Below are 20260 nucleotides of genomic sequence, written 5' to 3'. Positions count from 1 at the left end.
GAATTCGGAGTTCCGAGTTCCGAGTTCCGAGTTCAGCGTTCAGAGTCCGGAGTTCCAAGTTCGGAGTTCGGAGTTCCGAGTTCGGATTTCCGAGTTCCGAGTTCGGAGTTCCGAGTTCCGAGTTCCGAGTTCAGATTAAAGAGTTCCGAGTTCCGAGTTCCGAGATCAGTGTTCTGTGTGCGGAGTTCAGAGTTCCGATTTCGGAGTTCGGAGTTCGGCGTTCGGAGTTCCGAGTTCGGAGTTCCGAGTTCCGAGTTCGGAGTTCGGAGTTCCGTGTACAGAGTTCCGAGTTTGGAGTGCGGAGTCCGGAGTTACGAGTTCGGAGTTCTGATTTCTGAGTTCGGAGTTTGGAGTTCGGAGTTACGAGTTCGGTGTTCGGTGTTCGGAGTTCCGAGATCCGAGTTCCGAGTTTGGAGTTTGGAGTTCCGTGTTCGGCGTTCCAAGTTTGGAGTGCGGAGTCCAGAGTTCCCAGTTCGGAGTTCTGAGTTCGGAGTACGGAATTCCGAGTTCCGAGTTCCGGGTTCCGAGTTCCGAGATCGGAGTTCGGAGTTCGGAGTTCGGAGTTCCGCGTTCGGAGTTCGGAGTTCGGAATTCGGAGTTCGGAGTTCGGAGTTCGGAGATCTGAGTTCCGAGTTCGGGGTTCGGGGTTCGGGGATCGGAGTTACAAGTTCCGAGTTCCGGGTTCGTAGTTTGGAGTTCCGAATTCCGAGTTCGGAGTTCGGAGTTCGGAGTTCAGATTTCCGAGTTCCGAGTTCGGAGTCCGGAGACCGGAGTTCGGAGTTCGGAGTTCAGAGTTCGGATTTCGGATTTCGGAATTCCGTGTTCCGAGTTCGGATTTCGGAGTTCGGGTTTCGGATTTCGGAGTTCCGAGTTCAGAGTTCGGATTTCGGAGTTCCGAATTTGGAGTTCCGAGTTCGGATTTCGGAGTTCGGTTTCGGATTTCGGAGTTCCGAGTTCAGAGTTCGGATTTCGGATTTCGGAGTTCCGAGTTCCGTGTTCCGAGTTCGGATTTCGGAGTTCCGAGTTTGGAGTTCGGAGTTCCGAGTTCCGAGTTCGGAGTGAGGTGTTTGGAGTTCCGCGTTCCGAATTCGGAGTTCCGAGTTCCGAGTTCCGAGTTCCGAGTCCAGCGTTCAGAGTCCGGAGTTCCAAGTTCGGAGTTCTGAGTTCTGAGTTCGGAGTACGGAATTCCGAGTTCCGAGTTCCGAGTTCCGAGATCGGAGTTCGGAGTTCCGCGTTCGGAGTTCGGAGTTCGGAATTCGGAGTTCGGAGTTCGGAGTTCGGAGATCTGAGTTCCGAGTTCGGGGTTCGGGGTTCGGGGATCGGAGTTCCAAGTTCCGAGTTCCGGGTTCGTAGTTTGGAGTTCCGAATTCCGAGTTCGGAGTTCGGAGTTCAGAATTCCGTGTTCCGAGTTCGGAGTTCGGAGTTCGGAGTTCAGATTTCCGAGTTCCGAGTTCGGAGTCCGGAGACCGGAGTTCGGAGTTCGGAGTTCGGAGTTCGGAGTTTGGAGTTCGGAGTTCGGAGTTCAGAGTTCGGATTTCGGATTTCGGAGTTCCGAGTTTGGAGTTCCGAGTTCGGATTTCGGAGTTCGGATTTCGGATTTCGGAGTTCCGAGTTCCGAGTTCGGATTTCGGATTTCGGAGTTCCGAGTTCAGAGTTCGGATTTCGGAGTTCCGAATTTGGAGTTCCGAGTTCGGATTTCGGAGTTCGGATTTCGGATTTCGGAGTTCCGAGTTGAGAGTTCGGATTTCGGATTTCGGAGTTCCGAGTTCGGATTTCGGAGTTCCGAGTTTGGAGTTCGGAGTTCCGAGTTCCGAGTTCCGAGTTCGGAGTGAAGTGTTTGGAGTTCCGCGTTCCGAATTCGGAGTTCCAAGTTCCGAGTTCCGAGTTCAGCGTTCAGAGTCCGGAGTTCCAAGTTCGGAGTTCGGAGTTCCGAGTTCGGATTTCCGAGTTCCGAGTTCGGAGTTCCGAGTTCCGAGTTCCGAGTTCAGATTAAAGAGTTCCGAGTTCCGAGTTCCGAGATCAGTGTTCTGTGTGCGGAGTTCAGAGTTCCGATTTCGGAGTTCGGAGTTCGGAGTTCAGAATTCCGTGTTCCGAGTTCGGAGTTCGGAGTTCGGAGTTCAGATTTCCGAGTTCCGAGTTCGGAGTCCGGAGACCGGAGTTCGGAGTTCGGAGTTCGGAGTTCGGAGTTTGGAGTTCGGAGTTCGGAGTTCAGAGTTCGGATTTCGGATTTCGGAGTTCCAAGGTCCGAGTTCCGAGTTCGGATTTCGGAGTTCCGAATTCGGCGTTCCGAGTTCGGATTTCGGAGTTCGGATTTCGTAGTTCCGAGTTCCGAGTTCGGATTTCGGAGTTCCGAGTTTGGAGTTCCGAGTTCGGATTTCGGAGTTCGGATTTCGGATTTCGGAGTTCCGAGTTCCGAGTTCGGATTTCGGATTTCGGAGTTCCGAGTTCAGAGTTCGGATTTCGGAGTTCCGAATTTGGAGTTCCGAGTTCGGATTTCGGAGTTCGGATTTCGGATTTCGGAGTTCCGAGTTGAGAGTTCGGATTTCGGATTTCGGAGTTCCGAGTTCGGATTTCGGAGTTCCGAGTTTGGAGTTCGGAGTTCCGAGTTCCGAGTTCGGAGTGAAGTGTTTGGAGTTCCGCGTTCCGAATTCGGAGTTCCAAGTTCCGAGTTCCGAGTTCAGCGTTCAGAGTCCGGAGTTCCAAGTTCGGAGTTCGGAGCTCCGAGTTCGGATTTCCGAGTTCCGAGTTCGGAGTTCCGAGTTCCGAGTTCCGAGTTCAGATTAAAGAGTTCCGAGTTCCGAGTTCCGAGATCAGTGTTCTGTGTGCGGAGTTCAGAGTTCCGATTTCGGAGTTCGGAGTTCGGCGTTCGGAGTTCCGAGTTCGGAGTTCCGAGTTCCGAGTTCGGAGTTCGGAGTTCCGTGTACAGAGTTCCGAGTTTGGAGTGCGGAGTCCGGAGTTACGAGTTCGGAGTACTGATTTCTGAGTTCGGAGTTTGGAGTTCGGAGTTACGAGTTCGGTGTTCGGTGTTCGGACCTCTGAGTTCCGAGTTCCGAGTTTGGAGTTCCGTGTTCGGAGTTCCAAGTTTGGAGTGCGGAGTCCAGAGTTCCCAGTTCGGAGTTCTGAGTTCTGAGTTCGGAGTACGGAATTCCGAGTTCCGAGTTCCGAGTTCCGAGTTCCGAGATCAGTGTTCTGTGTGCGGAGTTCAGAGTTCCGATTTCGGAGTTCGGAGTTCGGCGTTCGGAGTTCCGAGTTCGGAGTACCGAGTTCCGAGTTCGGAGTTCGGAGTTCCGTGTACAGAGTTCCGAGTTTGGAGTGCGGAGTCCGGAGTTACGAGTTCGGAGTACTGATTTCTGAGTTCGGAGTTTGGAGTTCGGAGTTACGAGTTCGGTGTTCGGTGTTCGGAGTTCCGAGATCCGAGTTCCGAGTTTGGAGTTTGGAGTTCCGTGTTCGGCGTTCCAAGTTTGGAGTGCGGAGTCCAGAGTTCCCAGTTCGGAGTTCTGAGTTCGGAGTACGGAATTCCGAGTTCCGAGTTCCGGGTTCCGAGTTCCGAGATCGGAGTTCGGAGTTCGGAGTTCGGAGTTCCGCGTTCGGAGTTCGGAGTTCGGAATTCGGAGTTCGGAGTTCGGAGTTCGGAGGTCTGAGTTCCGAGTTCGGGGTTCGGGGTTCGGGGATCGGAGTTACAAGTTCCGAGTTCCGGGTTCGTAGTTTGGAGTTCCGAATTCCGAGTTCGGAGTTCGGAGACCGGAGTTCGGATTTCGGAATTCCGTGTTCCGAGTTCGGATTTCGGAGTTCGGGTTTCGGATTTCGGAGTTCCGAGTTCAGAGTTCGGATTTCGGAGTTCCGAATTTGGAGTTCCGAGTTCGGATTTCGGAGTTCGGATTTCGGATTTCGGAGTTCCGAGTTCAGAGTTCGGATTTCGGATTTCGGAGTTCCGAGTTCCGTGTTCCGAGTTTGGATTTCGGAGTTCCGAGTTTGGAGTTCGGAGTTCCGAGTTCCGAGTTCGGAGTGAGGTGTTTGGAGTTCCGCGTTCCGAATTCGGAGTTCCGAGTTCCGAGTTCCGAGTTCCGAGATCGGAGTTCGGAGTTCCGCGTTCGGAGTTCGGAGTTCGGAATTCGGAGTTCGGAGTTCGGAGTTCGGAGATCTGAGTTCCGAGTTCGGGGTTCGGGGTTCGGGGATCGGAGTTCCAAGTTCCGAGTTCCGGGTTCGTAGTTTGGAGTTCCGAATTCCGAGTTCGGAGTTCGGAGTTCAGAATTCCGTGTTCCGAGTTCGGAGTTCGGAGTTCGGAGTTCAGATTTCCGAGTTCCGAGTTCGGAGTCCGGAGACCGGAGTTCGGAGTTCGGAGTTCGGAGTTCGGAGTTTGGAGTTCGGAGTTCGGAGTTCAGAGTTCGGATTTCGGATTTCGGAGTTCCAAGTTCCGAGTTCCGAGTTCGGATTTCGGAGTTCCGAATTCGGCGTTCCGAGTTCGGATTTCGGAGTTCGGATTTCGTAGTTCCGAGTTCCGAGTTCGGATTTCGGAGTTCCGAGTTTGGAGTTCCGAGTTCGGATTTCGGAGTTCGGATTTCGGATTTCGGAGTTCCGAGTTCCGAGTTCGGATTTCGGATTTCGGAGTTCCGAGTTCAGAGTTCGGATTTCGGAGTTCCGAATTTGGAGTTCCGAGTTCGGATTTCGGAGTTCGGATTTCGGATTTCGGAGTTCCGAGTTGAGAGTTCGGATTTCGGATTTCGGAGTTCCGAGTTCGGATTTCGGAGTTCCGAGTTTGGAGTTCGGAGTTCCGAGTTCCGAGTTCGGAGTGAAGTGTTTGGAGTTCCGCGTTCCGAATTCGGAGTTCCAAGTTCCGAGTTCCGAGTTCAGCGTTCAGAGTCCGGAGTTCCAAGTTCGGAGTTCGGAGCTCCGAGTTCGGATTTCCGAGTTCCGAGTTCGGAGTTCCGAGTTCCGAGTTCCGAGTTCAGATTAAAGAGTTCCGAGTTCCGAGTTCCGAGATCAGTGTTCTGTGTGCGGAGTTCAGAGTTCCGATTTCGGAGTTCGGAGTTCGGCGTTCGGAGTTCCGAGTTCGGAGTTCCGAGTTCCGAGTTCGGAGTTCGGAGTTCCGTGTACAGAGTTCCGAGTTTGGAGTGCGGAGTCCGGAGTTACGAGTTCGGAGTACTGATTTCTGAGTTCGGAGTTTGGAGTTCGGAGTTACGAGTTCGGTGTTCGGTGTTCGGACCTCTGAGTTCCGAGTTCCGAGTTTGGAGTTCCGTGTTCGGAGTTCCAAGTTTGGAGTGCGGAGTCCAGAGTTCCCAGTTCGGAGTTCTGAGTTCTGAGTTCGGAGTACGGAATTCCGAGTTCCGAGTTCCGAGTTCCGAGTTCCGAGATCAGTGTTCTGTGTGCGGAGTTCAGAGTTCCGATTTCGGAGTTCGGAGTTCGGCGTTCGGAGTTCCGAGTTCGGAGTACCGAGTTCCGAGTTCGGAGTTCGGAGTTCCGTGTACAGAGTTCCGAGTTTGGAGTGCGGAGTCCGGAGTTACGAGTTCGGAGTACTGATTTCTGAGTTCGGAGTTTGGAGTTCGGAGTTACGAGTTCGGTGTTCGGTGTTCGGAGTTCCGAGATCCGAGTTCCGAGTTTGGAGTTTGGAGTTCCGTGTTCGGCGTTCCAAGTTTGGAGTGCGGAGTCCAGAGTTCCCAGTTCGGAGTTCTGAGTTCGGAGTACGGAATTCCGAGTTCCGAGTTCCGGGTTCCGAGTTCCGAGATCGGAGTTCGGAGTTCGGAGTTCGGAGTTCCGCGTTCGGAGTTCGGAGTTCGGAATTCGGAGTTCGGAGTTCGGAGTTCGGAGGTCTGAGTTCCGAGTTCGGGGTTCGGGGTTCGGGGATCGGAGTTACAAGTTCCGAGTTCCGGGTTCGTAGTTTGGAGTTCCGAATTCCGAGTTCGGAGTTCGGAGACCGGAGTTCGGATTTCGGAATTCCGTGTTCCGAGTTCGGATTTCGGAGTTCGGGTTTCGGATTTCGGAGTTCCGAGTTCAGAGTTCGGATTTCGGAGTTCCGAATTTGGAGTTCCGAGTTCGGATTTCGGAGTTCGGATTTCGGATTTCGGAGTTCCGAGTTCAGAGTTCGGATTTCGGATTTCGGAGTTCCGAGTTCCGTGTTCCGAGTTTGGATTTCGGAGTTCCGAGTTTGGAGTTCGGAGTTCCGAGTTCCGAGTTCGGAGTGAGGTGTTTGGAGTTCCGCGTTCCGAATTCGGAGTTCCGAGTTCCGAGTTCCGAGTTCCGAGATCGGAGTTCGGAGTTCCGCGTTCGGAGTTCGGAGTTCGGAATTCGGAGTTCGGAGTTCGGAGTTCGGAGATCTGAGTTCCGAGTTCGGGGTTCGGGGTTCGGGGATCGGAGTTCCAAGTTCCGAGTTCCGGGTTCGTAGTTTGGAGTTCCGAATTCCGAGTTCGGAGTTCGGAGTTCAGAATTCCGTGTTCCGAGTTCGGAGTTCGGAGTTCGGAGTTCAGATTTCCGAGTTCCGAGTTCGGAGTCCGGAGACCGGAGTTCGGAGTTCGGAGTTCGGAGTTCGGAGTTTGGAGTTCGGAGTTCGGAGTTCAGAGTTCGGATTTCGGATTTCGGAGTTCCAAGGTCCGAGTTCCGAGTTCGGATTTCGGAGTTCCGAATTCGGCGTTCCGAGTTCGGATTTCGGAGTTCGGATTTCGTAGTTCCGAGTTCCGAGTTCGGATTTCGGAGTTCCGAGTTTGGAGTTCCGAGTTCGGATTTCGGAGTTCGGATTTCGGATTTCGGAGTTCCGAGTTCCGAGTTCGGATTTCGGATTTCGGAGTTCCGAGTTCAGAGTTCGGATTTCGGAGTTCCGAATTTGGAGTTCCGAGTTCGGATTTCGGAGTTCGGATTTCGGATTTCGGAGTTCCGAGTTGAGAGTTCGGATTTCGGATTTCGGAGTTCCGAGTTCGGATTTCGGAGTTCCGAGTTTGGAGTTCGGAGTTCCGAGTTCCGAGTTCCGAGTTCGGAGTGAGGTGTTTGGAGTTCCGCGTTCCGAATTCGGAGTTCCAAGTTCCGAGTTCCGAGTTCAGCGTTCAGAGTCCGGAGTTCCAAGTTCGGAGTTCGGAGTTCCGAGTTCGGATTTCCGAGTTCCGAGTTCGGAGTTCCGAGTTCCGAGTTCCGAGTTCAGATTAAAGAGTTCCGAGTTCCGAGTTCCGAGATCAGTGTTCTGTGTGCGGAGTTCAGAGTTCCGATTTCGGAGTTCGGAGTTCGGCGTTCGGAGTTCCGAGTTCGGAGTTCCGAGTTCCGAGTTCGGAGTTCGGAGTTCCGTGTACAGAGTTCCGAGTTTGGAGTGCGGAGTCCGGAGTTACGAGTTCGGAGTACTGATTTCTGAGTTCGGAGTTTGGAGTTCGGAGTTACGAGTTCGGTGTTCGGTGTTCGGACCTCTGAGTTCCGAGTTCCGAGTTTGGAGTTCCGTGTTCGGAGTTCCAAGTTTGGAGTGCGGAGTCCAGAGTTCCCAGTTCGGAGTTCTGAGTTCTGAGTTCGGAGTACGGAATTCCGAGTTCCGAGTTCCGAGTTCCGAGTTCCGAGATCGGAGTTCGGAGTTCGGAGTTCGGAGTTCCGCGTTCGGAGTTCGGAGTTCGGAATTCGGAGGTCGGAGTTCGGAGTTCGGAGATCTGAGTTCCGAGTTCGGGGTTCGGGGATCGGAGTTCCAAGTTCCGAGTTCCGGGTTCGTAGTTTGGAGTTCCGAATTCCGAGTTCGGAGTTCGGAGTTCGGAGTTCAGAATTCCGTGTTCCGAGTTCGGAGTTCGGATTTCGGAGTCAGATTTCCGAGTTCCGAGTTTGGAGTCCGGAGACCGGAGTTCGGAGTTCGGAGTTCAGAGTTCGGATTACGGATTTCGGAATTCCGTGTTCCGAGTTCGGATTTCGGAGTTCGGATTTCGGATTTCGGAGTTCCGAGTTCAGAGTTCGGATTTCGGAGTTCCGAATTTGGAGTTCCGAGTTCGGATTTCGGAGTTCGGATTCCGGATTTCGGAGTTCAGAGTTCGGATTTCGGATTCCGGAGTTCCGAGTTCCGAGTTCGGAGTTCGGAGTTCGGAGTGCCGAGATCCGAGTTCCGAGTTCGGAGTTCGGTGTTCAGAGTTCGGGTTTCGGATTTCGGAGTTCCGAGTTCCGAGTTCCGAGTTCGGATTTCGGAGTTCCGAGTTCGGAGTTCCGAGTTCGGATTTCGGAGTTCGGATTTCGGAGTTCCGAGTTCCGAGTTCGGATTTCGGATTTCGGATTTCGGAGTTCCGAGTTCCGAGTTCGGATTTCGGAGTTCCGAGTTTGGAGTTCCGAGTTCGGATTTCGGATTTCGGAGTTCCGAGTTCCGAGTTCGGATTTCGGAGTTCCGAATTTGGAGTTCCGAGTTCGGATTTCGGATTTCGGTGTTCCGAGTTGAGAGTTCGGATTTCGGATTTCGGAGTTCCGAGTTCGGATTTCGGAGTTCCGAGTTTGGAGTTCGGAGTTCCGAGTTCCGAGTTCCGAGTTCGGAGTGAGGTGTTTGGTGTTCCGCGTTCCGAATTCGGAGTTCCGAGTTCCGAGTTCCGAGTTCAGCGTTCAGAGTCCGGAGTTCCAAGTTCGGAGTTCGGAGTTCAGAGTTCGGATTTCGGATTTCGGAATTCCGTGTTCCGAGTTCGGATTTCGGAGTTCGGGTTTCGGATTTCGGAGTTCCGAGTTCAGAGTTCGGATTTCGGAGTTCCGAATTTGGAGTTCCGAGTTCGGATTTCGGAGTTCGGATTTCGGATTTCGGAGTTCCGAGTTCAGAGTTCGGATTTCGGATTTCGGAGTTCCGAGTTCCGTGTTCCGAGTTCGGATTTCGGAGTTCCGAGTTTGGAGTTCGGAGTTCCGAGTTCCGAGTTCGGAGTGAGGTGTTTGGAGTTCCGCGTTCCGAATTCGGAGTTCCGAGTTCCGAGTTCCGAGTTCCGAGTTCAGCGTTCAGAGTCCGGAGTTCCAAGTTCGGAGTTCTGAGTTCTGAGTTCGGAGTACGGAATTCCGAGTTCCGAGTTCCGAGTTCCGAGTTCCGAGATCGGAGTTCGGAGTTCCGCGTTCGGAGTTCGGAGTTCGGAATTCGGAGTTCGGAGTTCGGAGTTCGGAGATCTGAGTTCCGAGTTCGGGGTTCGGGGTTCGGGGATCGGAGTTCCAAGTTCCGAGTTCCGGGTTCGTAGTTTGGAGTTCCGAATTCCGAGTTCGGAGTTCGGAGTTCAGAATTCCGTGTTCCGAGTTCGGAGTTCGGAGTTCGGAGTTCAGATTTCCGAGTTCCGAGTTCGGAGTCCGGAGTTCGGAGTTTGGAGTTCGGAGTTCGGAGTTCAGAGTTCGGATTTCGGATTTCGGAGTTCCAAGTTCCGAGTTCCGAGTTCGGATTTCGGAGTTCCGAATTCGGCGTTCCGAGTTCGGATTTCGGTGTTCGGATTTCGTAGTTCCGAGTTCCGAGTTCGGATTTCGGAGTTCCGAGTTTGGAGTTCCGAGTTCGGATTTCGGAGTTCGGATTTCGGATTTCGGAGTTCCGAGTTCCGAGTTCGGATTTCGGATTTCGGAGTTCCGAGTTCAGAGTTCGGATTTCGGAGTTCCGAATTTGGAGTTCCGAGTTCGGATTTCGGAGTTCGGATTTCGGATTTCGGAGTTCCGAGTTGAGAGTTCGGATTTCGGATTTCGGAGTTCCGAGTTCGGATTTCGGAGTTCCGAGTTTGGAGTTCGGAGTTCCGAGTTCCGAGTTCCGAGTTCGGAGTGAGGTGTTTGGAGTTCCGCGTTCCGAATTCGGAGTTCCAAGTTCCGAGTTCCGAGTTCAGCGTTCAGAGTCCGGAGTTCCAAGTTCGGAGTTCGGAGTTCCGAGTTCGGATTTCCGAGTTCCGAGTTCGGAGTTCCGAGTTCCGAGTTCCGAGTTCAGATTAAAGAGTTCCGAGTTCCGAGTTCCGAGATCAGTGTTCTGTGTGCGGAGTTCAGAGTTCCGATTTCGGAGTTCGGAGTTCGGCGTTCGGAGTTCCGAGTTCGGAGTTCCGAGTTCCGAGTTCGGAGTTCGGAGTTCCGTGTACAGAGTTCCGAGTTTGGAGTGCGGAGTCCGGAGTTACGAGTTCGGAGTACTGATTTCTGAGTTCGGAGTTTGGAGTTCGGAGTTACGAGTTCGGTGTTCGGTGTTCGGACCTCTGAGTTCCGAGTTCCGAGTTTGGAGTTCCGTGTACGGAGTTCCAAGTTTGGAGTGCGGAGTCCAGAGTTCCCAGTTCGGAGTTCTGAGTTCTGAGTTCGGAGTACGGAATTCCGAGTTCCGAGTTCCGAGTTCCGAGTTCCGAGATCGGAGTTCGGAGTTCGGAGTTCGGAGTTCCGCGTTCGGAGTTCGGAGTTCGGAATTCGGAGGTCGGAGTTCGGAGTTCGGAGATCTGAGTTCCGAGTTCGGGGTTCGGGGATCGGAGTTCCAAGTTCCGAGTTCCGGGTTCGTAGTTTGGAGTTCCGAATTCCGAGTTCGGAGTTCGGAGTTCGGAGTTCAGAATTCCGTGTTCCGAGTTCGGAGTTCGGATTTCGGAGTCAGATTTCCGAGTTCCGAGTTTGGAGTCCGGAGACCGGAGTTCGGAGTTCGGAGTTCAGAGTTCGGATTACGGATTTCGGAATTCCGTGTTCCGAGTTCGGATTTCGGAGTTCGGATTTCGGATTTCGGAGTTCCGAGTTCAGAGTTCGGATTTCGGAGTTCCGAATTTGGAGTTCCGAGTTCGGATTTCGGAGTTCGGATTCCGGATTTCGGAGTTCAGAGTTCGGATTTCGGATTCCGGAGTTCCGAGTTCCGAGTTCGGAGTTCGGAGTTCGGAGTGCCGAGATCCGAGTTCCGAGTTCGGAGTTCGGTGTTCAGAGTTCGGGTTTCGGATTTCGGAGTTCCGAGTTCCGAGTTCCGAGTTCGGATTTCGGAGTTCCGAGTTCGGAGTTCCGAGTTCGGATTTCGGAGTTCGGATTTCGGAGTTCCGAGTTCCGAGTTCGGATTTCGGATTTCGGATTTCGGAGTTCCGAGTTCCGAGTTCGGATTTCGGAGTTCCGAGTTTGGAGTTCCGAGTTCGGATTTCGGATTTCGGAGTTCCGAGTTCCGAGTTCGGATTTCGGAGTTCCGAATTTGGAGTTCCGAGTTCGGATTTCGGATTTCGGTGTTCCGAGTTGAGAGTTCGGATTTCGGATTTCGGAGTTCCGAGTTCGGATTTCGGAGTTCCGAGTTTGGAGTTCGGAGTTCCGAGTTCCGAGTTCCGAGTTCGGAGTGAGGTGTTTGGTGTTCCGCGTTCCGAATTCGGAGTTCCGAGTTCCGAGTTCCGAGTTCAGCGTTCAGAGTCCGGAGTTCCAAGTTCGGAGTTCGGAGTTCAGAGTTCGGATTTCGGATTTCGGAATTCCGTGTTCCGAGTTCGGATTTCGGAGTTCGGGTTTCGGATTTCGGAGTTCCGAGTTCAGAGTTCGGATTTCGGAGTTCCGAATTTGGAGTTCCGAGTTCGGATTTCGGAGTTCGGATTTCGGATTTCGGAGTTCCGAGTTCAGAGTTCGGATTTCGGATTTCGGAGTTCCGAGTTCCGTGTTCCGAGTTCGGATTTCGGAGTTCCGAGTTTGGAGTTCGGAGTTCCGAGTTCCGAGTTCGGAGTGAGGTGTTTGGAGTTCCGCGTTCCGAATTCGGAGTTCCGAGTTCCGAGTTCCGAGTTCCGAGTTCAGCGTTCAGAGTCCGGAGTTCCAAGTTCGGAGTTCTGAGTTCTGAGTTCGGAGTACGGAATTCCGAGTTCCGAGTTCCGAGTTCCGAGTTCCGAGATCGGAGTTCGGAGTTCCGCGTTCGGAGTTCGGAGTTCGGAATTCGGAGTTCGGAGTTCGGAGTTCGGAGATCTGAGTTCCGAGTTCGGGGTTCGGGGTTCGGGGATCGGAGTTCCAAGTTCCGAGTTCCGGGTTCGTAGTTTGGAGTTCCGAATTCCGAGTTCGGAGTTCGGAGTTCAGAATTCCGTGTTCCGAGTTCGGAGTTCGGAGTTCGGAGTTCAGATTTCCGAGTTCCGAGTTCGGAGTCCGGAGACCGGAGTTCGGAGTTCGGAGTTCGGAGTTCGGAGTTTGGAGTTCGGAGTTCGGAGTTCAGAGTTCGGATTTCGGATTTCGGAGTTCCAAGTTCCGAGTTCCGAGTTCGGATTTCGGAGTTCCGAATTCGGCGTTCCGAGTTCGGATTTCGGAGTTCGGATTTCGTAGTTCCGAGTTCCGAGTTCGGATTTCGGAGTTCCGAGTTTGGAGTTCCGAGTTCGGATTTCGGAGTTCGGATTTCGGATTTCGGAGTTCCGAGTTCCGAGTTCGGATTTCGGATTTCGGAGTTCCGAGTTCAGAGTTCGGATTTCGGAGTTCCGAGTTCGGATTTCGGAGTTCGGATTTCGGATTTCGGAGTTCCGAGTTGAGAGTTCGGATTTCGGATTTCGGAGTTCCGAGTTCGGATTTCGGAGTTCCGAGTTTGGAGTTCGGAGTTCCGAGTTCCGAGTTCCGAGTTCGGAGTGAGGTGTTTGGAGTTCCGCGTTCCGAATTCGGAGTTCCAAGTTCCGAGTTCCGAGTTCAGCGTTCAGAGTCCGGAGTTCCAAGTTCGGAGTTCGGAGTTCCGAGTTCGGATTTCCGAGTTCCGAGTTCGGAGTTCGGAGTTCCGAGTTCCGAGTTCAGATTAAAGAGTTCCGAGTTCCGAGTTCCGAGATCAGTGTTCTGTGTGCGGAGTTCAGAGTTCCGATTTCGGAGTTCGGAGTTCGGCGTTCGGAGTTCCGAGTTCGGAGTTCCGAGTTCCGAGTTCGGAGTTCGGAGTTCCGTGTACAGAGTTCCGAGTTTGGAGTGCGGAGTCCGGAGTTACGAGTTCGGAGTACTGATTTCTGAGTTCGGAGTTTGGAGTTCGGAGTTACGAGTTCGGTGTTCGGTGTTCGGACCTCTGAGTTCCGAGTTCCGAGTTTGGAGTTCCGTGTTCGGAGTTCCAAGTTTGGAGTGCGGAGTCCAGAGTTCCCAGTTCGGAGTTCTGAGTTCTGAGTTCAGAGTACGGAATTCCGAGTTCCGAGTTCCGAGTTCCGAGTTCCGAGATCGGAGTTCGGAGTTCGGAGTTCGGAGTTCCGCGTTCGGAGTTCGGAGTTCGGAATTCGGAGGTCGGAGTTCGGAGTTCGGAGATCTGAGTTCCGAGTTCGGGGTTCGGGGATCGGAGTTCCAAGTTCCGAGTTCCGGGTTCGTAGTTTGGAGTTCCGAATTCCGAGTTCGGAGTTCGGAGTTCGGAGTTCAGAATTCCGTGTTCCGAGTTCGGAGTTCGGATTTCGGAGTCAGATTTCCGAGTTCCGAGTTTGGAGTCCGGAGACCGGAGTTCGGAGTTCGGAGTTCAGAGTTCGGATTACGGATTTCGGAATTCCGTGTTCCGAGTTCGGATTTCGGAGTTCGGATTTCGGATTTCGGAGTTCCGAGTTCAGAGTTCGGATTTCGGAGTTCCGAATTTGGAGTTCCGAGTTCGGATTTCGGAGTTCGGATTCCGGATTTCGGAGTTCAGAGTTCGGATTTCGGATTCCGGAGTTCCGAGTTCCGAGTTCGGAGTTCGGAGTTCGGAGTGCCGAGATCCGAGTTCCGAGTTCGGAGTTCGGTGTTCAGAGTTCGGGTTTCGGATTTCGGAGTTCCGAGTTCCGAGTTCCGAGTTCGGATTTCGGAGTTCCGAGTTCGGAGTTCCGAGTTCGGATTTCGGAGTTCGGATTTCGGAGTTCCGAGTTCCGAGTTCGGATTTCGGATTTCGGATTTCGGAGTTCCGAGTTCCGAGTTCGGATTTCGGAGTTCCGAGTTTGGAGTTCCGAGTTCGGATTTCGGATTTCGGAGTTCCGAGTTCCGAGTTCGGATTTCGGAGTTCCGAATTTGGAGTTCCGAGTTCGGATTTCGGATTTCGGTGTTCCGAGTTGAGAGTTCGGATTTCGGATTTCGGAGTTCCGAGTTCGGATTTCGGAGTTCCGAGTTTGGAGTTCGGAGTTCCGAGTTCCGAGTTCCGAGTTCGGAGTGAGGTGTTTGGTGTTCCGCGTTCCGAATTCGGAGTTCCGAGTTCCGAGTTCCGAGTTCAGCGTTCAGAGTCCGGAGTTCCAAGTTCGGAGTTCGGAGTTCCGAGTTCGGATTTCCGAGTTCCGAGTTCGGAGTTCCGAGTTCCGAGTTCCGAGTTCAGATTAAAGAGTTCCGAGTTCCGAGTTCCGAGATCAGTGTTCTGTGTGCGGAGTTCAGAGTTCCGATTTCGGAGTTCGGAGTTCGGCGTTCGGAGTTCGGAGTTCGGAGTTCCGAGTTCCGAGTTCGGAGTTTGGAGTTCCGTGTACAGAGTTCCGAGTTTGGAGTGCGGAGTCCGGAGTTACGAGTTTGGAGTACTGATTTCTGAGTTCGGAGTTTGGAGTTCGGAGTTACGAGTTCGGTGTTCGGTGTTCGGAGTTCCGAGATCCGAGTTCCGAGTTTGGAGTTTGGAGTTCCGTGTTCGGCGTTCCAAGTTTGGAGTGCGGAGTCCAGAGTTCCCAGTTCGGAGTTCTGAGTTCGGAGTACGGAGTTCAGAGTTCCGATTTCGGAGTTCGGAGTTCGGCGTTCGGAGTTCGGAGTTCGGAGTTCCGAGTTCCGAGTTCGGAGTTTGGAGTTCCGTGTACAGAGTTCCGAGTTTGGAGTGCGGAGTCCGGAGTTACGAGTTTGGAGTACTGATTTCTGAGTTCGGAGTTTGGAGTTCGGAGTTCGGAATTCGGAGTTCGGAGTTCGGAGTTCGGAGATCTGAGTTCCGAGTTCGGGGTTCGGGGTTCGGGGATCGGAGTTACAAGTTCCGAGTTCCGGGTTTGTAGTTTGGAGTTCCGAATTCCGAGTTCGGAGTTCGGAGTTCGGAGTTCAGATTTCCGAGTTCCGAGTTCGGAGTCCGGAGACCGGAGTTCGGAGTTCGGAGTTCAGAGTTCGGATTTCGGATTTCGGAATTCCGTGTTCCGAGTTCGGATTTCGGAGTTCGGATTTCGGATTTCGGAGTTCCGAGTTCAGAGTTCGGATTTCGGAGTTCCGAATTTGGAGTTCCGAGTTCGGATTTCGGAGTTCGGATTTCGGATTTCGGAGTTCCGAGTTCAGAGTTCGGATTTCGGATTTCGGAGTTCCGAGTTCCGTGTTCCGAGTTCGGATTTCGGAGTTCCGAGTTTGGAGTTCGGAGTTCCGAGTTCCGAGTTCGGAGTGAGGTGTTTGGAGTTCCGCGTTCCGAATTCGGAGTTCCGAGTTCCGAGTTCCGAGTTCCGAGTTCAACGTTCAGAGTCCGGAGTTCCAAGTTCGGAGTTCTGAGTTCTGAGTTCGGAGTACGGAATTCCGAGTTCCGAGTTCCGAGTTCCGAGTTCCGAGATCGGAGTTCGGAGTTCCGCGTTCGGAGTTCGGAGTTCGGAATTCGGAGTTCGGAGTTCGGAGTTCGGAGATCTGAGTTCCGAGTTCGGGGTTCGGGGTTCGGGGATCGGAGTTCCAAGTTCCGAGTTCCGGGTTCGTAGTTTGGAGTTCCGAATTCCGAGTTCGGAGTTCGGAGTTCAGAATTCCGTGTTCCGAGTTCGGAGTTCGGAGTTCGGAGTTCAGATTTCCGAGTTCCGAGTTCGGAGTCCGGAGACCGGAGTTCGGAGTTCGGAGTTCGGAGTTCGGAGTTCGGAGTTCGGCGTTCGGAGTTCAGAGTTCGGATTTCGGATTTCGGAGTTCCAAGTTCCGAGTTCCGAGTTCGGATTTCGGAGTTCCGAATTCGGCGTTCCGAGTTCGGATTTCGGAGTTCGGATTTCGGAGTTCCGAGTTCCGAGTTCGGATTTCGGAGTTCCGAGTTTGGAGTTCCGAGTTCGGATTTCGGAGTTCGGATTTCGGATTTCGGAGTTCCGAGTTCAGAGTTCGGATTTCGGATTTCGGAGTTCCGAGTTCCAAGTTCGGAGTTCGGATTTACGAGTTCCGAGTTCGGAGTTCCGAGTTCCGAGTTCCGAGTTCAGATTTCCGAGTTCCGAGTTCCGAGTTCCGAGATCAGTGTTCTGTGTGCGGAGTTCAGAGTTCCGATTTCGGAGTTCGGAGTTCGGCGTTCGGCGTTCGGAGTTCCGAGTTCGGAGTTCCGAGTTCCGAGTTCGGAGTTCCGAGTTTCGTGTTCAGACTTCCGAGTTCCGAGATCGGAGTTCGGAGTTCGGAATTCGGAGTTACGAGTTCGGATTTCGGATTTCGGAATTCCGTGTTCCGAGTTCGGATTTCGGAGTTCGGAGTTCATAGTTCGGATTTCGGATTTCGGAGTTCCGAGTTCCGAGTTCCGAGTTCGGATTTCGGAGTTCCGAGTTCGGAGTTCCGAGTTCGGATTTCGAAGTTCGGATTTCGGAGTTCCGAGTTCCGAGTTCGGATGTCGGAGTTCCGAGTTTGGAGTTCCGAGTTCGGATTTCGGAGTTCGGATTTCGGATTTCGGAGTTCCGAGTTCAGAGTTCGGAGTTCGGATTTCGGAGTTCCGAGTTCCGAGTTCGGAGTTCGGAGTTCGGAGTTCGGAGTTCGGAGTGCCGAGATCCGAGTTCGGAGTTCCGAGTTCTGGGTTCGGAGTGAGGAGTGAGGAGTTCCAATTTCGGAGTTCGGAGTTCGGAGTTCGGAGCTCCGACTTCCGAGTTCGGAGTTCAGAGTTCGGAGTTCGGAGTTCAGAGTTCAGAGTTCCGAGACCTGAGTTCGGAGTTCGGAGTTCCGAGTCCGGAGTCCGGAGCTCGGAGTTCAGAGTTTGGAGTTCCGAGTTCCGAGTTCCCAGTTCCCAGTACCCAGTTCCGAGTTCGGAGTTCCGAGTTCCGAGTTCCAAGTTCCGAGTTCCGGGTTCGTAGTTCCGATTTCCGAGTTCGGAGTTCGGAGATCGGAGTTCCGAGTTCCGAGTTCTGAGTTCGGAGTTCCGAGTTCCGAGTTCGGAGTTCAGAGTTCGGCGTTCCGAGTTCCGAGTTCCGAGTTCCGAGTTCAGAGTTCGGAGTTCCGAGTTCGTAGTTTGGTGTTCCGACTTCCGAGTTCCGAGTTCGGAGTTCCGAGTTCCGAGTTCGGAGTTCGTAGTCCGGAGTTCGGAGTTCGGAGTTCCGAGTTCCGAGTTCCGAGTTCCGAGTTCGGTGTTCGGAGTTCCGAGTTCCGAGTTCCGAGTTCGGAGTTCAGAGTCCGGAGTTCGGAGTTCAGAGTTCGGAGTTCGGAGTTCCGGGTTCGGAGTTCGGAGTTCCGATTTCCGAGCTCGGAGTTCGGAGTTCGGAGTTCCGAGTTCAGAGTTCGGAGTTCAGAGTTCAGAGTTCGGAGTTCAGAGTTCCGAGATCTGAGCTCGGAGTTCGGGGTTCGGAGTTCCGAGTTCAGAGTTCGGAGTTCAGAGTTCAGAGTTCGGAGTTCAGAGTTCCGAGATCTGAGTTCGGAGTTCGGAGTTCCGAGTCCGGAGTCCGGAGCTCGGAGTTCAGAGTTCGGAGTTCCGAGTTCCGAGTTCCGAGTTCCGAGTTCCCAGTTCCCAGTTCCGAGTTCGGAGTTCGGAGTTCCGAGTTCCAAGTTCCGAGTTCCGGGTTCGTAGTTCCGATTTCCGAGTTCGGAGTTCGGAGATCGGAGTTCCGAGTTCCGAGTTCTGAGTTCGGAGTTCCGAGTTCCGAGTTCGGAGTTCAGAGTTCGGCGTTCCGAGTTCCGAGTTCCGAGTTCGGAGTTCAGAGTTCGGAGTTCCGACTTCCGAGTTCCGAGTTCGGAGTTCCGAGTTCCGAGTTCCGAGTTCGGAGTCCGGAGTCCGGAGTCCGGAGTTCGGAGTTCGGAGTTCTGAGTTCCGAGTTCCGAGTTCGGAGTTCGGAGATCGGAGTTCCGAGTTCCGAGTTCTGAGTTCGGAGTTCCGAGTTCCGAGTTCCGAGTTCCGAGTTCCCAGTTCCCAGTTCCGAGTTCGGAGTTCGGAGTTCCAAGTTCCAAGTTCCGAGTTCCGGGTTCGTAGTTCCGATTTCCGAGTTCGGAGTTCGGAGATCGGAGTTCCGAGTTCCGAGTTCTGAGTTCGGAGTTCCGAGTTCCGAGTTCGGAGTTCAGAGTTCGGCGTTCCGAGTTCCGAGTTCCGAGTTCGGAGTTCAGAGTTCCTAGTTCGGAGTTCGGAGTCCGGAGTCCGGAGTCCGGAGTTCGGAGTTCGATGTTCGGAGTTCTGAGTTCCGAGTTCCGAGTTCGGTGTTCGGAGTTCCGAGTTCCGAGTTCCGAGTTCGGAGTTCAGAGTCCGGAGTTCAGAGTCCGGAGTTCGGAGTTCGGAGTTCGGAGTTCTGGGTTCGGAGTTCGGAGTTCCGATTTCCGAGTTCGGAGTTCGGAGTTCGGAGTTCGGAGTTCGGAGTTCCGAGTTCCGAGTTCGGAGTTCAGAGTTCAGAGTTCAGAGTTCAGAGTTCGGAGTTCGGAGTTCCGATTTCCGAGTTACGAGTTCGGAGTTCGGAGTTCCGAGTTCCGAGTTCGGATTTCGCATTTCGGTGTTCCAAGTTCCGAATTCGGAGTTCGGAGTTCGGAGTTCCGAGTTCGGAGTTCCGTGTTCCGAGTTCCGTGTTCCGAGTTCAGAATTCGGAGTTCCGAGTTCCGAGTTCCGAGTTCGGAGTTTGGAGTTCCGAGTTCGCAGTTCTGAGTTCGGAGTTCGGAGTTCGGAGTTCAGAATTCGGAGTTCCGACTTCGGAGTTCGGAGTTCGGAGTTCCGAGTTCCGAGTTCGGAATTCGGATTTCGGAGTCCCAAGTTCCGAGCTCCGAGTTCGGAGTTCCGAGTTCCGAGTTCAGAGTTCCGAGTTCCAAGTTCCTAGTTCAGCGTTCAGAGTCCGGAGTTCGGAGTTCAGAGTTCGGAGTTCCGAGTTCCGAGTTCCGAGTTCCGAGTTCCGAGTTCAGAGTTCCGAGTTCCGAGTTCCGAGTTGCGAGATCAGTGGTCTGTGTGCGGAGTTCAGAGTTCCAATTTCGGAGTTCGGAGTTCGGCGTTCGGAGTTCAGAGTTCAGAGTTCGGAGTTCGGAGTTCCGATTTCCGAGTTCCGAGTTCGGAGTTCCGAGTTCCGAGTTCCGAGTTCCGAGTTCGGATTTCGCATTTCGGTGTTCCAAGTTCCGAATTCGGAGTTCCGAGTTCCGAGTTCCGAGTTCCGAGTTCCGAGTTCAGAATTCGGAGTTCCGAGTTCGGACTTCGGAGTTCAGAATTCCGAGTTCCGAGTTAGGAGTTTGGAGTTCCGAGTTCGCAGTTCTGAGTTCGGAGTTCGGAGTTCGGAGTTCAGAATTCGGAGATCCGACTTCGGAGTTCGGAGTTCGGAGTTCCGAGTTCGGAATTCGGAGTTCGGAGTCCCAAGTTCCGAGCTCTGAGTTCGGAGTTCCGAGTTCCGAGTTCAGAGTTCCGAGTTCCGAGTTCCTAGTTCAGCGTTCAGAGTCCGGAGTTCGGAGTTCCGAGTTCCGAGTTCCGAGTTCCGAGTTCCGAGTTCCGAGTTCAGATTTCCGAGTTCCGAGTTCCGAGTTCCGAGTTCCGAGATCAGTGGTCTGTGTGCGGAGTTCAGAGTTCCAATTTCGGAGTTCGGAGTTCGGCGTTCGGAGTTCCGAGTTCGGAGTTCCGAGTTCCGAGTTCGGAGTTCAGAATTCCGAGTTCCGAGTTCGGAGTTCCGAGTTCCGAGTTCGGAGTTCAGAATTCCGAGTTCAGAGTTCAGAGTTCGGAGTTCCGATTTCGGAGTTCCGAGATCCGAGTTCGGAGTTCCGAGTTCCGAGTTCGGAGTGAGGAGTGAGGAGTTCCGATTTCGGAGTTCGAAGTTCGGAGTTCGGAGTTCCGAGTTCCGGGTTCGGAGTTCGGAGTCCCGATATCCGAGTTCGGAGTTCCGAGTTCCGAGTTCCGAGTTCCGAGTCTGGTGTCCGGAGCTCGGAGTTCGGAGTTCGGAGTTTTGAGTTCGGAGTTCCGAGTTCCGAGTTCGGAGTTCCGAGTTCGGAGTTCGGAGTTCGGAGTTCCGAGTTCCGAGTTCCGAGTTCCGGGTTCGGAGTTCGGAGTTCCGATTTCCGAGTTCGGAATTCGGAGTTCGGAATTCCGAGTTCGGAGTTCGGAGTCCGGAGTTCGGAGTCCGGATTTCGGAGTTCGGAGTTCCGAGTTCCGAGTTCGGAGTTCGGAGTTCCGAGTTCAGTGTTCCGAGTTCTGAGTTCGGAGTTCCGAGATCAGTGTTCTGTATGCAGAGTTCGGAGTTCCGATTTCGGAGTTCGGAGTTCGGCGTTTGGAGTTCCGAGTTCGGAATTCCTAGTTTCGAGTTCGGAGTTCGGAGTTCCGAGTTCCGAGTTTGGAAATCTGTGTTCGGAGGTCGGAGTTCTGAGTTCGGAGATCTGAGTTCGTAGTTTGGAGTTCCGAGTTCCGAGTTCTGAGTTC

The sequence above is a fragment of the Somniosus microcephalus genome, chromosome 5 (genome assembly GCF_052327205.1).
Source record: "Somniosus microcephalus isolate GS21.2 chromosome 5, FLI_Smic_1.0, whole genome shotgun sequence".
NCBI classification, from domain to species: domain Eukaryota; kingdom Metazoa; phylum Chordata; class Chondrichthyes; order Squaliformes; family Somniosidae; genus Somniosus; species Somniosus microcephalus.
The sequence above is the reverse complement of the archived record's forward strand: the minus strand, read 5'-3'. Positions refer to the sequence as shown.